At 44.3% G+C, this 14,427-nt stretch overlaps 1 pseudogene; it reads left to right on the forward strand.

The window, feature by feature from the left end:
- Positions 1 to 3,432, forward strand: part of LOC125537539 — a 29,091-nt pseudogene extending 25,659 nt beyond the window's left edge.
- The last annotated feature ends 10,995 nt before the right edge of the window (positions 3,433 to 14,427 follow it).

Consider the following 14,427-nt stretch of genomic DNA (forward strand, 5'->3'; position numbering starts at 1 on the left):
TGACCTACAAAGTTTTCATTCATGTTTTTGGAGTACAACATGGTGATTTTTTTTGAGCATCAGTACAGACACAAGCGCTCATATACACGCGCATACACTCACCTCTATGAACGCACACACACACACTCTACCTCTATGAGCACCTCCGAGAGACTGAGCCGGCATATCATCTTGAGATTTACGAAGTCACCGTAGGCGCCTCGTCGTCGACGGGAACGTCTCCTCCCACTGAAAGCGCATCGCCGGAAATCCTAAAATAAATCCTAAAATAATGCGAGCACCAGAATTTAAACCCTGATGGGTTAGGGATACCAGTGTCCACCTAACCAACTCAACCATAGGTTGATTCAGCATGGTGATTTTCTAGATCGTATGGTTTCTTTGTTCTTTTTGTCAGAAAATAGGGTTTTTAAATGATAATTAGTGGCGCTATTGGTTGGGCCAGGTAGCCCAGCCGAAAAAAGCTTAGCTGGTTCGGGCTAGGAGGTTCCCCATCCGTGCGGACGGAGGGATCGCTCGTACCGAACGTTTTCGTTCGGAAGGAGGGATCGCTTGCACCGAACTTATTTCCTTCGCTCAGCCTCCACACGGGTGACCGATATCAGCGCTAAAAAAAGAGCTCCTGTAGTAAATTAAAAAAAAAGACCTCCCGTAGTTCTTTTCCAGATCCAGATGTTATTCTTATGTTCCCTCCAAAAAAAATGTATTCTTCTGTGGCTGGGCCGAAGAAGAATGTCCCGAACGCCATTGTCACAGATCTAATAAGGTTCAGGCAACTGGGCCAAACCCCCTCAAAAGAAAAGAAAAAGAGGGTAAGTGGCCCAAACTGGTAGAATGTGCAGCATAAGGGGAACCCTAGGCGATCGGATCCATCCTCCCCGGCCGCAGGTTCCGCCACCCCCTGCAGCAACACAACCCCGCAATCCCCTGCCCCGCCGCCGGTCCGAACCCCTGCCGTCCGCCGCCGACCACCACCGCGATCGTTCGTTGCCACCACCCTGCGCTGCCTGGGCTATTATGCCTGGCTGCGTTTTGGGCGAAATAATCTCGCTGGAGACAGAGGCGGGAGAAGAGTCGTCGATTTCGTTGTGCAATCGGGTAAGAGAGGAGGAGTTTGATTGCTGTTTGTGCGGCAAGCGCAGTCCAAAAGGAGTAATTATTATTCGGAGTTTGTGTGTTGAGAAGTTGTAACCAGATACTCCTCCCTCTCCTCTAACAATCTCCTCCCTTTTGGAGGAGAGCCGGCCCAAATAAACAAAGGAGTGGGAGGAGTAGGAGGGGTTGCTCATCTATCGAATAAGTTGGCGTCCCTGATTTGTTTTTCGCCGGCGATTAGTCTGCTTTGTTGCGCCGGCCCAAATGAACATAGCAGGAGCGGAGTATTCGAATAAGGCCAGCTCAGGCGTCCGCCATTGTCACAGATCCAATAAGGTCGATCCGATTAGCGCATATCTCCCGACATCATTAAGGCCAGTTGTTGGTCCGATCAGCCACAATGTAAGTTTTTCTTCTTTTGTACCTTATGTTTGTTCTTCACACAAGGTTCATCCCCAAAAGGCTGATTATTTGTTGTTCCAACTAAATGCAATTCAGAAAGCGACTCGCATTGAAGACGCTGCTGACGATGGAGACGGGGACAGACTTAGCAAGCTCCCAAATGACCTTTTGCTCAACATTCTGGAGAGGGTGGACACACTCGATGCATTAAGGGCCTGCTTCCTCTCCAAGCAAATGCTGAAGCCTCCCCACCTTGCTCTCGCAACTCTTCCTAAGCGCTGGTTCCATTCCAGGTCACCATGATTCAGCTCGTGTTTTCAGACCAAGTGAAGTACTCCGAACCAACCGCGCTGTGGCTCATGTAACGGATAACATATTGAGCACAAGGAGCCCGGAGATCACCATCAGCAAACTCAAAATCAAATTCGTCTTGACACAGCATGAGTCTCTCACCATTGGCAAATCTGTCGCGCGTGCGATGGCAACCCAGAAGGTTGGCGCAGCCGAGTTTGAGGTCACAACGGACAAGGCTTATAAGATCTGCTCTCCTGCTGATTTCCTCCACTTTGGGAAGCAGTTCAATGATTTTGTCGGTGCTTGTCCGGATGCATTTGCTGGCCTTACGCGCCTGTGGCTGCGCAATATGAGGTTTGGTGAATTCGACATCCCCAACATCCTCAGCACTTGCAAGCTCTTGGAGTCTTTGCGTTTAAGCCATGCGACTCAGGGATCCATTCTGTGCTGCAAGTAGAACATGCTCAACTTGCTGAGCTCGAGATCGACCAGGGGAAATTTGAGAGAGTTGAGCTGATATGTCTACCAAAACTCCAACGGTGAGATATAATAATTGGTGCTCTTATGAAGATCCCCTATATTTTGGTTTTGCACCACAGCTTTCGAAGCTCATCCTCACTAAAACTGCTGTCCGTTCGCAAAAGACCCTTGAGTTAAGTCAGCTCCTTGCTAATGTTTCTTCCATAAGCGATCTTCATCTGGATTTTAGAAGTGAAAAGGTACTCATTAGTCATTTGAATCATATCTGTCCATTCTTGCTCTATATATGATGGTTATATATGTAAATAACAATGGTAACTTAAGTTGGTCTTCTCCGCTAGTTGAGAATGTGATCTATATGAAACCTGCACTGAGTTTATAAATTGTTTTTCTGTCCCAGATTTGGGTCCTGCCAGAATGCCCAAAACTGCTCACGCCTGTGCTCAGCAAACTACAGCATGTGAATCTGGACCATCTTCCTGAAGGCTGTGATTTAGCTTGGACAATGTTTATTCTTGAAGCTGCACCCTCCTTAAAAGAGCTGTGCATCACATTATGGGATCATTGGTGCATAATGGCGACAGACAATGAGTTTCGGAAGAAATATGGTTTCTGTGAAAAGATCGACATGAAGTGGAAGCCATATGCCCCTGATTTCAAGCACAAGAATCTGGTTAAGCTCACCATCTATGGCTTCCAACCCGACGACAACCTTCTGCGATACATTAGGTCTGTCATGGAACATGCGGTTAATATGGCAGAGATATCTCTGCATGACAGGAAGGTGTGTGTGAGCTGTAGTGACTTGGATTCTGAGATCAAGGACAAGTTTTGTACATCAAGATATCCACGAACTGCCGAGAAGAGGAAGCAGACAACCGAGGAGTTAGGTTCGCTTGCTATGATTCACTTCAGGTCCTAATTCAAAAAATGTTTTTCTTCGAAAATCACCTGTTCTATCATCTTTTAGTTGGAAGGAGTTCCTGAACCTCATAATTCTGTAGTTACCAAGTCTGTACTCCAGATTTCCCTTAAGTTGAAGCGTGTGTACTATTGCCTAATTGAGGAAATATGTAGTAAGTTCGAACAACGTATTTGTGGCCACCTTTTTATTTGAAACCAAATGCTTGATGCATAGGAATAAGTTGATGTGTTCACTTCCTCTTGATGCAGTCTAATACGTTAAAAATGTGATGGTACAGATGCCATATTCCAGGGGGGGAAACATGCATGATTAGTTTTTCTTTCATCCTCAATCCCTGTATATGAAATTGTTGTTTGGCAAGGGGAGAGGGGGTTGACTTCATAATGTACTACTCAACTAAATAACCAGACCTTCACTGTAAAAAAATGACAAAGCAAATAAATAGCAGTTCGGCACAAAGCATTACACAAGAATCGAAGTACTATCAGCTTTGATATTGTACATTATGAAGTATCAAACACTATCAGTTTAATTGTATCGGAAAATTAAGACCTGACACAGAACAGCTTTTGTCATTTTGCCTCTTTAGGTTCTTCGTCAAGCACTGGCACCTGTAGAATGAGACAAATAGAAACAAAAAGTTACATGTATGATGTATCTCAAGATTAAATTGTACAACTACATGTGTGGCAGTAGTCGGAGAGTTACATGAAAGTTTAATATGCATTAACCGGAAACCGACAAGGTTGAAACTGCTTTAGTTAAACCAAATCGATGAAAAAGAGCTCACCGGTCCATCAAGAACAAACTTGATCCTACAAGGTGCAATCTGTTCATCCTACCATGAACAACATACAGAAAAGTAAATGGAACATCTTTTCCTTTGAGATGCAAACATGGAATAACTGCAATTTATGCCAAAGCTGGGGAGCTCACAACAATCTTAGCATAAATCAGCCCAGATCAGAAATCGCTGCATATATTTGACAGCGCAAGCAATTTGTCAAAAAGCAGGAACGGAGTAGAGCAATCTATTTGCAACTTGAGAGATTGTATCTTATCCATAGAGGTACAAGAATCCCTTATAACAAAGACATGCAAATCCACGCGCCTCGTTTCCCTTGGGATCAACCCTGTGGCATTATGACCACGCGTATAGGAGGTTTTCTTCTTTTTATACCCGCGTGTATGATTCCTGTAGTCGCTCGTACTGGCACATTGCCATCGATGGCAACGCCAACGAGTCCTGCACCAGTCGCTTTGTTCCAGCCGAGTTGTACCAGGCACTGGTTACTCATAGGTACATTTGTGTGAGATTGATTAAGTGCTTCTACTTAAGTTTGGGGCAATCCTGCCTTCATGATGAATTGATGGTGAGCCCAATTTCTAGTTAATGCATGTTTAGGCACCAGTAACGTCTTCTTATACCGTAGTACTACCTCCGTTTCAGTTTACAAGTCCTACGCGTATATCTAGGTTGTCAATTTTATCACCCTAATATAAACTATATAACACAAAAATTATACATTTTGAAAGTAGAAACTCCGAAGTTTATGTTGGTATATTTTTTGTAATATATGACTTGTATTAGATTGACCAAATTAACGACCTAGGAATACACACACGTCCTATAAACTGAGAGAGTAGTAGTAATCGGTACTAAATCATCGATTAATCAATGAATAGAGACAGACGAGCTAAAAATTAACTTAGCCAGTAGTAATGCATGTTCAGCATTTTATTTGGTAGCCAACAGGAACAGTTAGGATTGCAAATAAGGTCTATTTATTCTGTAGCCAACAGAAACACATAGGATTGCGATTAAGAACGAATTAGTCAGGCTACTTCCAATGCATTAGTGTTTATATGAGGTGCTAAATACATTAAAAACTTTAGCAACTAAAGCCCTCAATACATAGGTGCTTAACTTGCTGGTGCTAAGCATCCTTTATTTAATGATTTTACAACTAAAGTTCTTCATGCATTGGTGGGATTCTTTTATTTAAGTGTTTTGTCTAGGTTCTTGCGCTTGGCATTGTTTCTTCCTGGGTCACCACACTCATCTCTCTCTTCTTAATTACCTTGTCACATCAGATTTTTTGTCTACATGACATCCTTAGCACTTGTACAAGGTGGAGCATTGGAAGGAGCCTCATAAACATTGGACTGGTCAATCACAGGCACAAGCAATTCAAAGATATTGTGTTCCGTGTATCATCATTAACTCCGGTGGGTCACGTCACACTGCCACAATGGACGCACACCAACCCAACTCCGCATGTACTGTTCTTCTTCCCTACAGATTTACCTCGCCCAGGGCTCCAACCTTAAAATTTGAAACTTTTTTGCGACTTTATTGGCAAGGGCATTTACAGTCAAATGTCATATCAAGTGAAATTTTAACAACCTAGCACAGCTCAAACATACCTTTGAAAATATAAAGATAAAATAAAAATACCATTGGTGAATATTAACATTCAGAAAATGTTTATTCTTTTCAATCAGCTTCTCGAGCAATGCACTTGACCTATTTGATTGTTGAGGCTTAAGCAATTTTTCGATAAAGGGTGAGTTTTATTGGCTCAAATGGAGCATCGAGAAGATACAATATGAGCACACACCCGGCCTCTGCATAATTAAAATGCACACAGCCAGTCCAACACACACACACGCAAAAAAAAACGCCAACAACTAGCAAGGTCACAAGACCAAAAGCTATGCATCGGCGTGGAGAAGAGAAAATAAAAAGGAAAAAGGAAAAAAAAACTCCAAAGCGATCAGATCAGCAATGGACAAACTACAATTAATACCATATCCGCACCAACCATTGACATCACATGGAGGCCGATGTTCTTCAACAGCAACGCCTTCAGGAAGGAAGCGACACTCAAGCGCCGCCGTTGCCGGATCCAACTACAAAGGTCAGAATCAAGGTTTTCACCCTGAAAGATAGTCTGAACATATCCAAGCAATGCCTCCAACAAGGTAACGACATATAAAACATCGCCATTGCCAGGTATGACCACTCGGGTCTGACCTAGGCTTTCACCCCGGAGCTCGAGACCAGGTGCTCACAACACCACCATCAAAGCCACACATGTGTTGTCACCATCACTTTTCCGCAATACTAGCAACTACAATTTGACCACCGCCACCCCACAAAACATCCCTGTGCGTCAAGTCGTTGTCCATAGTTTGTAACACACCACAGAAAGTCATCCACCGGATCAAGAGATAACACCTCCTGAAGTCTTTTCGATAACCTCGCTGTCATGGATCCGTAGGAAGTCACTGCAGAACAGTCAGCAGTCACCACCGTCTGGCCAATTTGATCTAAGTCACCACCATCAACCGAGGATTGCAATGACGGCGGCCTGCACCGCACACGCAAAAGGCCACCTCATCGCGGCAAACCCACATGTCCAGAGACCGTCATGGCCGGAGCAGTGCCATTAAAGATGCACCGCAAAAGTAGCCGCCGCAGTGGGACAAGCAACATTGCGACATCAACCACGACGCCAGAGCCACCACCATCGATCGAGGAATGTGGGCGGGGGACCGGAGTAGTGTCCACAGAGAACCGCGGCGAATCTTCAACCCTCTGCCAAAGGCACACCATGACACACACACACCATGGACAGAGGATTGTCAGCCAGATCCGATCTGGAGCCATGAGAGGGCGGTCCTCCAGATTCGATCTGGAGCCATGAGGGGGTCCAACAGCTCGTCGTGGTGGATGAGGGGATCGGCCCCGCCGCAGCCTGGCTGGCCGGAACCAGATCTCAGGGGGTGGGGAGGGGGGTGTTGCAGCCGCGGGGTGCGATGTTGAGGGCGGAAGTGCCCCACCGCCGCCATCCCAGGGACGGCGCGGCTTTGCCGGCGGGCCCTCCGGCAGCGGCAACGCGGGGTTTGAGCGGAGGGGGCGGGCTACCGGCGCCGGCGGCTAGGTTTCCCCCGTGTCGCCCGTGAGGGGCGACGCGGGGGTAGATCTGAAAATTACTGCTCCTCGCTTAAGCAATTAATCATCATGTTTTGCCCAAAATATATGTGAACAATTACGAAGTATACTATACTCCAGTTTCATCACCAAAACACACTCCAAGGAGTCGGGAAAACTATACACGAACACACCGGACCCATTTTTTGCCTCTACATCGAGAATCTACTTCAAACATAATGTACTAACAGACATCATCCACACATTAGTGCAGGATGCTTGCATTGCTTACTAAAAAAATCAGCTTAGCTTTATACAACTGTTTAATACATAAGAGAGTTAGGGAGGGACAATTTTCACGGAATTTTACATCTGAATCACCTATGCCTATTACCAAAACATTTGCCAACTTCAGAACAATCCCATCACAAAACATGGATGAGCCTACCATGGTGGTGTTGGGGAACGTAGTAATAATTCAAAATTTTCTACGTATCACCAAGATCAATCTATGGAGTCATCTAGCAACGAGGGAGGAGTGGATCTACATACCCTTGTAGATCGCGCGCAGAAGCGTTCAAGAGAACAGGGTTGATGGAGTCGTACTCGTCGTGATCCAAATCACCGATGATCCTAGCACCGAACGGACGGCACCTCCGCGTTCAACACACGTACGGAGTAGCGACGTCTCCTCCTTCTTGATCCAGCAAGGGGGGAGGAGAGGTTGATGGAGATCCAGCAGCACGACGGCGTGGTGGTGGAAGTAGCGGGATTCCAACAGGGCTTCGCCAAGCGCTGCGGGAGGAGGGAGATGTGTCATGGGAGGGAGAGGGAGGCGCCAGGGCTTAGGTATGGTTGCCCTCCCTTCCCCCCCCACTATATATAGGGCCAAGGGAGAGGGGGGGCGCAGCCTTGGCCCTTCCTCCAAGGAAGGGTGCGGCCAGGGAGGAGTCCATCCTCCCCAAGGCACCTCAGAGGTGCCTTCCCCCTTTAGGACTCTTCCTTTCCTTATCTCTCTTGGCGCATGGGCCTCTTGGGGCAGGTGCCCTTGGCCCATACAGGCCAAGGCGCACCCCCTACAGCCCATGTGGCCCTCGGGGCAGGTGGCCCCACCCGGTGGACCCCCGGGACCCTTGCGGTGGTCCCGGTACAATACCGGTGACCCCGAAACTTGTCCCGATAGCCGAAATAGCACTTCCTATATATAATTCTTTACCTCCGGACCATTCCGGAACTCCTCGTGACGTCCGGGATCTCATCCGGGACTCCGAAAAACTTTCGGGTTACCGCATACTAATATCTCTATAACCCTAGCGTCACCGAACCTTAAGTGTGTAGACCCTACGGGTTCGGGAGACACGTAGACATGACCGAGACGACTCTCCGGCCAATAACCAACAGCGGGATCTAGATACCCATGTTGGCTCCCACATGTTCCACGATGATCTCATCGGATGAACCACGATGTCAAGGACTTAATCAATCCCGTATACAATTCCCTTTGTCTAGCGGTACGATACTTGCCCGAGATTCGATCGTCGGCATCCCGATACCTTGTTCAATCTCGTTACCGGCAAGTCTCTTTACTCGTTCCGTAACACATCATCCCGTGATCAACTCCTTGATCACATTGTGCATATTATGATGATGTCCTACCGAGTGGGCCCAGAGATACCTCTCCGTCATACGGAGTGACAAATCCCAGTCTCGATTCGTGCCAACCCAACAGACACTTTCGGAGATACCTGTAGTGTACCTTTATAGCCACCCAGTTACGTTGTGATGTTTGGCACACCCAAAGTATTCCTACGGTATCCGGGAGTTGCACAATCTCATGGTCTAAGGAAATGATACTTGACATTAGAAAAGCTTTAGCATACGAACTACATGATCTTGTTCTAGGCTTAGGATTGGGTCTTGTCCATCACATCATTCTCCTAATGATGTGATCCCGTTATCAATGACATCCAATGTCCATGGTCAGGAAACCGTAACCATCTATTGATCAACGAGCTAGTCAACTAGAGGCTTACTAGGGACATGGTGTTGTCTATGTATCCACACATGTATCTGAGTTTCCTATCAATACAATTCTAGCATGGATAATAAACGATTATCATGAACAAGGAAATATAATAATAACCAATTTATTATTGCCTCTAGGGCATATTTCCAACAGTCTCCCACTTGCACTAGAGTCAATAATCCAGTTCACATCGATATGTGATTAACACTCAAGGTCACATCCCCATGTGACTAACACCCAAAGAGTTTACTAGAGTCAATAATCTAGTTCACATTACCATGTGATTAACACTCGATGAGTTCTGGGTTTGATCATGTTATGCTTGTGAGAGATGTTATAGTCAACGGGTCTGAATCTTTCAGATCCGTATGTACTTCGCAAATCTCTATGTCATCTTGTAGATGCAGCTACTACGCTATATTTGGAGCCATTTCAAATAACTGTTCTACTTGGAGCTATTCTAAATTGTTGCTCCACTATACGTATCCGGCATCTCTACTCAGAGCTATCCGGATAGGTGTTAAGCTTGCATCAACGTAACTCTTTACGTCGAACTCTTTATCACCTCCATAACCGAGAAACATATCCTTATTCCTCTAAGGATAATTTAGACCGCTATCTGGTGATCTACTCCTAGATTACCTTTGTACCCTCTTGCCAGATATGTGGCAAGGCACACATCAGGTGCGGTACTCAGCATGGCATACCGTATAGAGCCTATGACAAAAGCATAGGGGACGACATTCGTCCTTTCTCTTTCTTCTGCCGTGGTCGAGCTTTAAGTCTTAACTTCATACCTTACAACTCAGGCAAGTACTCCTTCTTTGACTGATCCATCTTGAACCCCTTCAAGATCATGTCAAGGTATGTGCTCATTTGAAAGTACCATTAAGCGTTTTGATCTATCCTTATAGATCTTGATGCTCAATGTTCAAGTAGCTTAATCCAGGCTTTCCATTGAAAAACACTTTCCAAATAACCCTATATGCTTTCCAGAAATTCTACATCATTTCTGATCCATAATATGTCAACAACATATACTCATCAGAAATTCTATAGTGCTCCCACTCACTTCTTTGGAAATACAAGTTTCTCATAAACTTTGTATAAACCCAAAACCTTTGATCATCTCATCAAAGCGTACATTCCAACTCCAAGATGCTTACTCCAGTCCTTAGAAGGATTGCTGGAGCTTTGCATACTTATTAGCATCTTTCAGGATTGACAAAACCTTTCGGTTGTATCACATACAACCTTTCCTCAAGAAAATCATCGAGGAAACAATGTTTTGACATCCTATCTGCAAGATTTCATAAATAATGCAGTAATCGCTAATATAATTCCAACAGACTTTTAGCATCGCTACGAGTGAGAAAGTCTCATCGTAGTCAACTCCTTGAACTTGTCGGAAAACATCTTAACGACAAGTCAAGCTTTCTTAAGGGTGATACTTACCATCATTGTCCGTCTTCCTTTTAAAATCCATATGTACCTAACAGCCTTACAACCATCAAGTAGTTCTTCCAAAGTCTACACTTTGTTTTCATATATGGATCCTCTCTCAGATTATATGGCCTCGAGCCATTTATCGGAATCCGGTCCCACCATCGCTTCTCCATGGCTCGTAGGTTCATTTTTGTCTAGCAACATGACTTCCAAGACATGTCACGTACCACTCTGAAGTAGTACGCATCCTTGTCATCCCACGAGGTTTGGTAGTGACTTGATCTGAAGTTTCATGATCACTATCATAAGCTTCCACTTCAATTGGTGTAGGTGCCACAGGAACAACTTCCTGTGCCCTGCCACACACTAGTTGAAGAGACGGTTCAATAACCTCATCAAGTCTCCACCATCCTCCCACTCAATTCTTTCGAGAGAAACTTTTCCTCAAGAAAGGACCCGATTCTAGAAACAATCCCTTATTGCTTTCGGTTCTGAGACAGGAGGTATACCCAACTGTTTTGGGTGTCCTATGAAGATGCATTTATCCGCTTTGAGTTCGAGCTTATCAGCCTGAAACTTTTTCGCATAAGCGTCGCAACCCCAAACTTTTAAGAAATGACAGCTTAGGTTTCTCTAAACCATAGTTCATACGGTGTCATCTCATCAGAATTACATGGTGCCTTATTTAAAGTGAATGTGGTTGTCTCTAATGCCTAACCCATAAACTATCGTGGTAATTCGATAAGAGACATCATGGTATGCATCATATCCAATAGGGTGCAGTTATGATGTTCGGACACACCATCACACTATGGTGTTCCAGGCTGTATTAGTTGTGAAACAATTTCCACAATGTCTTAATTCTATGCCAAACTCGTAATTCAGATATTCATCTCTATGATCATATCATAGATATCTTATCCTCTTGTCACGACGATTTTTCAACTTCACCCTGAAATTACTTGAACCTTTCAATAATTCAGACTCGTGATTCATCAAGTAAATATACTCAACATCTACTCAAATCATCTGTGAAGTAAGAACATAACGATATCCACTACATGCCTCAGCACTCATTGGACTGCACACATCAAAATGTATTACTTACAACAAGTTGCTTTCTAGTTCCATTTTACTGAAAACGAGGCTTTCAGTCATCTTGCCCATGTGGTATGATTTGCATGTCTCAGGTGATTCAAAATCAAGTGAGTCCAAACGGTCCATTTGCATGGAGTTTCTTCATGCATATACACCAATAGACATGGTTCGCATGCCTCAAACTTTTCAAAACGAGTGAGTCCAAAGATCCATCAACATAGAGCCTCTTCATGCGTTTTATACCGATATGACTTAAGTGGCAGTGCCACAAGTAGGTGGTACTATCATTACTATCTTATATCTTTTGGCATGAACATGTGTATCACTATGATCGAGATTCAATGAACCATTCATTTTAGGTGCAAGACCATTGAGGGTATTATTCAAATAAACAGAGTAACCATTATTCTCCTTAAATGAATAACCGTATTGCGATAGACATAATCCAATCATGTCTATGCTCAACGCAAACACCAATCTCGATGGTAGAGGGAGCGTGCGATGCTTGATCATATCAACATTGGAAACACTTCCAACACATATCGTCAGCTCACCTTTAGCTAGTCTCCGTTTATTCCGTAGCTTTTATTTCGAGTTACTAACACTTAGCAACCGAACCGGTATCTAATACCCTGGTGCTACTAGGAGTAATAGTAAAGTACACATTAACATAATGTATATCAAATATACTTCTATCGACAGCCTTCTCATCTACCAAGTATCTAGGGTAATTCTGCTCCAGTGGCTGTTCCCCTTATTACAGAAGCACTTAGTCTCGGGTTTGGGTTCAACCTTGGGTTTCTTCACTAGAGCAGCAGCTGATTTGCCGTTTCATGAAGCATCCCTTTTTTCCCTTGCCCTCCTTGAAACTAGTGGTTTCACAAACCATCAACAATTGATGCTCCTTTTTTGATTTCTACTTTTGTGGTGTCAAACATCGCGAATATCTCAAGGATCATCATATATGTCCCCGATACATTATAGTTCATCACGAAGCTCTAGCAGCTTGGTGGTAATGACTTCGGAGAAACATCACTAACTCATTTGGAAGATCAACTCCCACTTGATTCAAGCGATTGTTGTACTCAGACAATCTGAGCACAAGCTCAACAATTGAGCTTTTCTCCTTAGTTTGCAGGCTAAGAAAATCGTCGGAGGTCTTATACCTCTTGACGTGGGCACGAGCCTGAAATCCCAATTTCAGTCCTTGGAACATCTCATATGTTCTGCGATGTTTCAAAAACGTCTTTGGTGCCTCAATTCTAAACCATTTAGCATTACGCACTGAACTATCATGTAGTCATCAAAACGTGTATGTCAGATGTTCGCAACATCCACAGACGACGTTCGAGGTTCAGCACACTGAGCGGTGCATTAAGGACATAAGCCTTCTATGAAGCAATGAGGACAATCCTCAGTTTACGGACCTAGTCCGCATAATTGCTACTATCAACTTTCAACTAAATTTTCTCTAGGAACATATCTAAATAGTAGAACAGAAACGTGAGCCACGACATAATTTGCGAAGACCTTTTGACTATGTTCAGGATAATTAAGTTCATCTTATGAACTCCCACTCAGATAGACATCCCTCTAGTCATCTAAGTGATTACATGATCCGAGTCAACTAGGCCGTGTCCGATCATCACGTGAGACGGACTAGTCATCATCGGTGAACATCTTCATGTTGATCGTATCTACCATACGACTCATGCTCGACCTTTCGGTCTCTTGTGTTCCGAGGCCATGTCTGTACATGCTAGGCTCGTCAAGTCAACCTAAGTGTTTGCATGTGTAAATCTGTCTTACACCCGTTGTATTCGAACGTAAGAATCTATCACACCCGATCATCACGTGGTGCTTCGAAACGACGAACTTTCGCAACGGTGCACAGTTAGGGGGAACACCTTCTTGAAATTATTATGAGGGATCATCTTATTTACTACCGTCGTTCTAAGTAAATAAGATGTATAAACATGATAAACATCACATGCAATCGAATAATAGTGACATGATATGGCCAGTATCATATAGCTCCTGTGATCTCCATCTTGGGGCTCCATGATCATCTTGTCACCGGCATGACACCATGATCTCCATCATCATGATCTCCATCATCGTGTCTCCATGAATTTGCTCGCCAACTATTACTTCTACTACTATGGCTAACACATTTAGCAATAAAGTAAAGTAATTACATGACGTTTATGTTGACACGCAGGTCATAAATAAATTAAGACAACTCCTATGGCTCCTGCCAGTTGTCATACTCATCGACATGCAAGTCGTGATTCCTATTACAAGAACATGATCATATCATACATCACATATATCATTCATCACATCCAACTTTGGCCATATCACATCACATAGCCTTGCTGCAAAAACAAGTTAGACGTCCTCTAATTGTTGTTGCAAGTTTTACGTGGCTGCTATGGGTTCTAGCAAGAACGTTTCTTACCTATGTTAAAGCCACAACGTGATATGCCAATTGCTATTTACCCTTCATAAGGACCCTTTTCATCGAATCCGATCCGACTAAAGTGGGAGAGACAGACACCTGCTAGCCACCTTATGCAACTAGTGCATGTCAGTCGGTGGAACCAGTCTCACGTAAGAGTACGTGTAAGGTCGGTCCGGGACGCTTCATCCCACAATGCCGCCGAATCAAGATTGGACTAGTAACGATAAGCATATTGAACAAAATCAACGCCCACAACTACT

The sequence above is a fragment of the Triticum urartu genome, chromosome 2 (genome assembly GCF_003073215.2).
Source record: "Triticum urartu cultivar G1812 chromosome 2, Tu2.1, whole genome shotgun sequence".
NCBI lineage: Eukaryota > Viridiplantae > Streptophyta > Magnoliopsida > Poales > Poaceae > Triticum > Triticum urartu.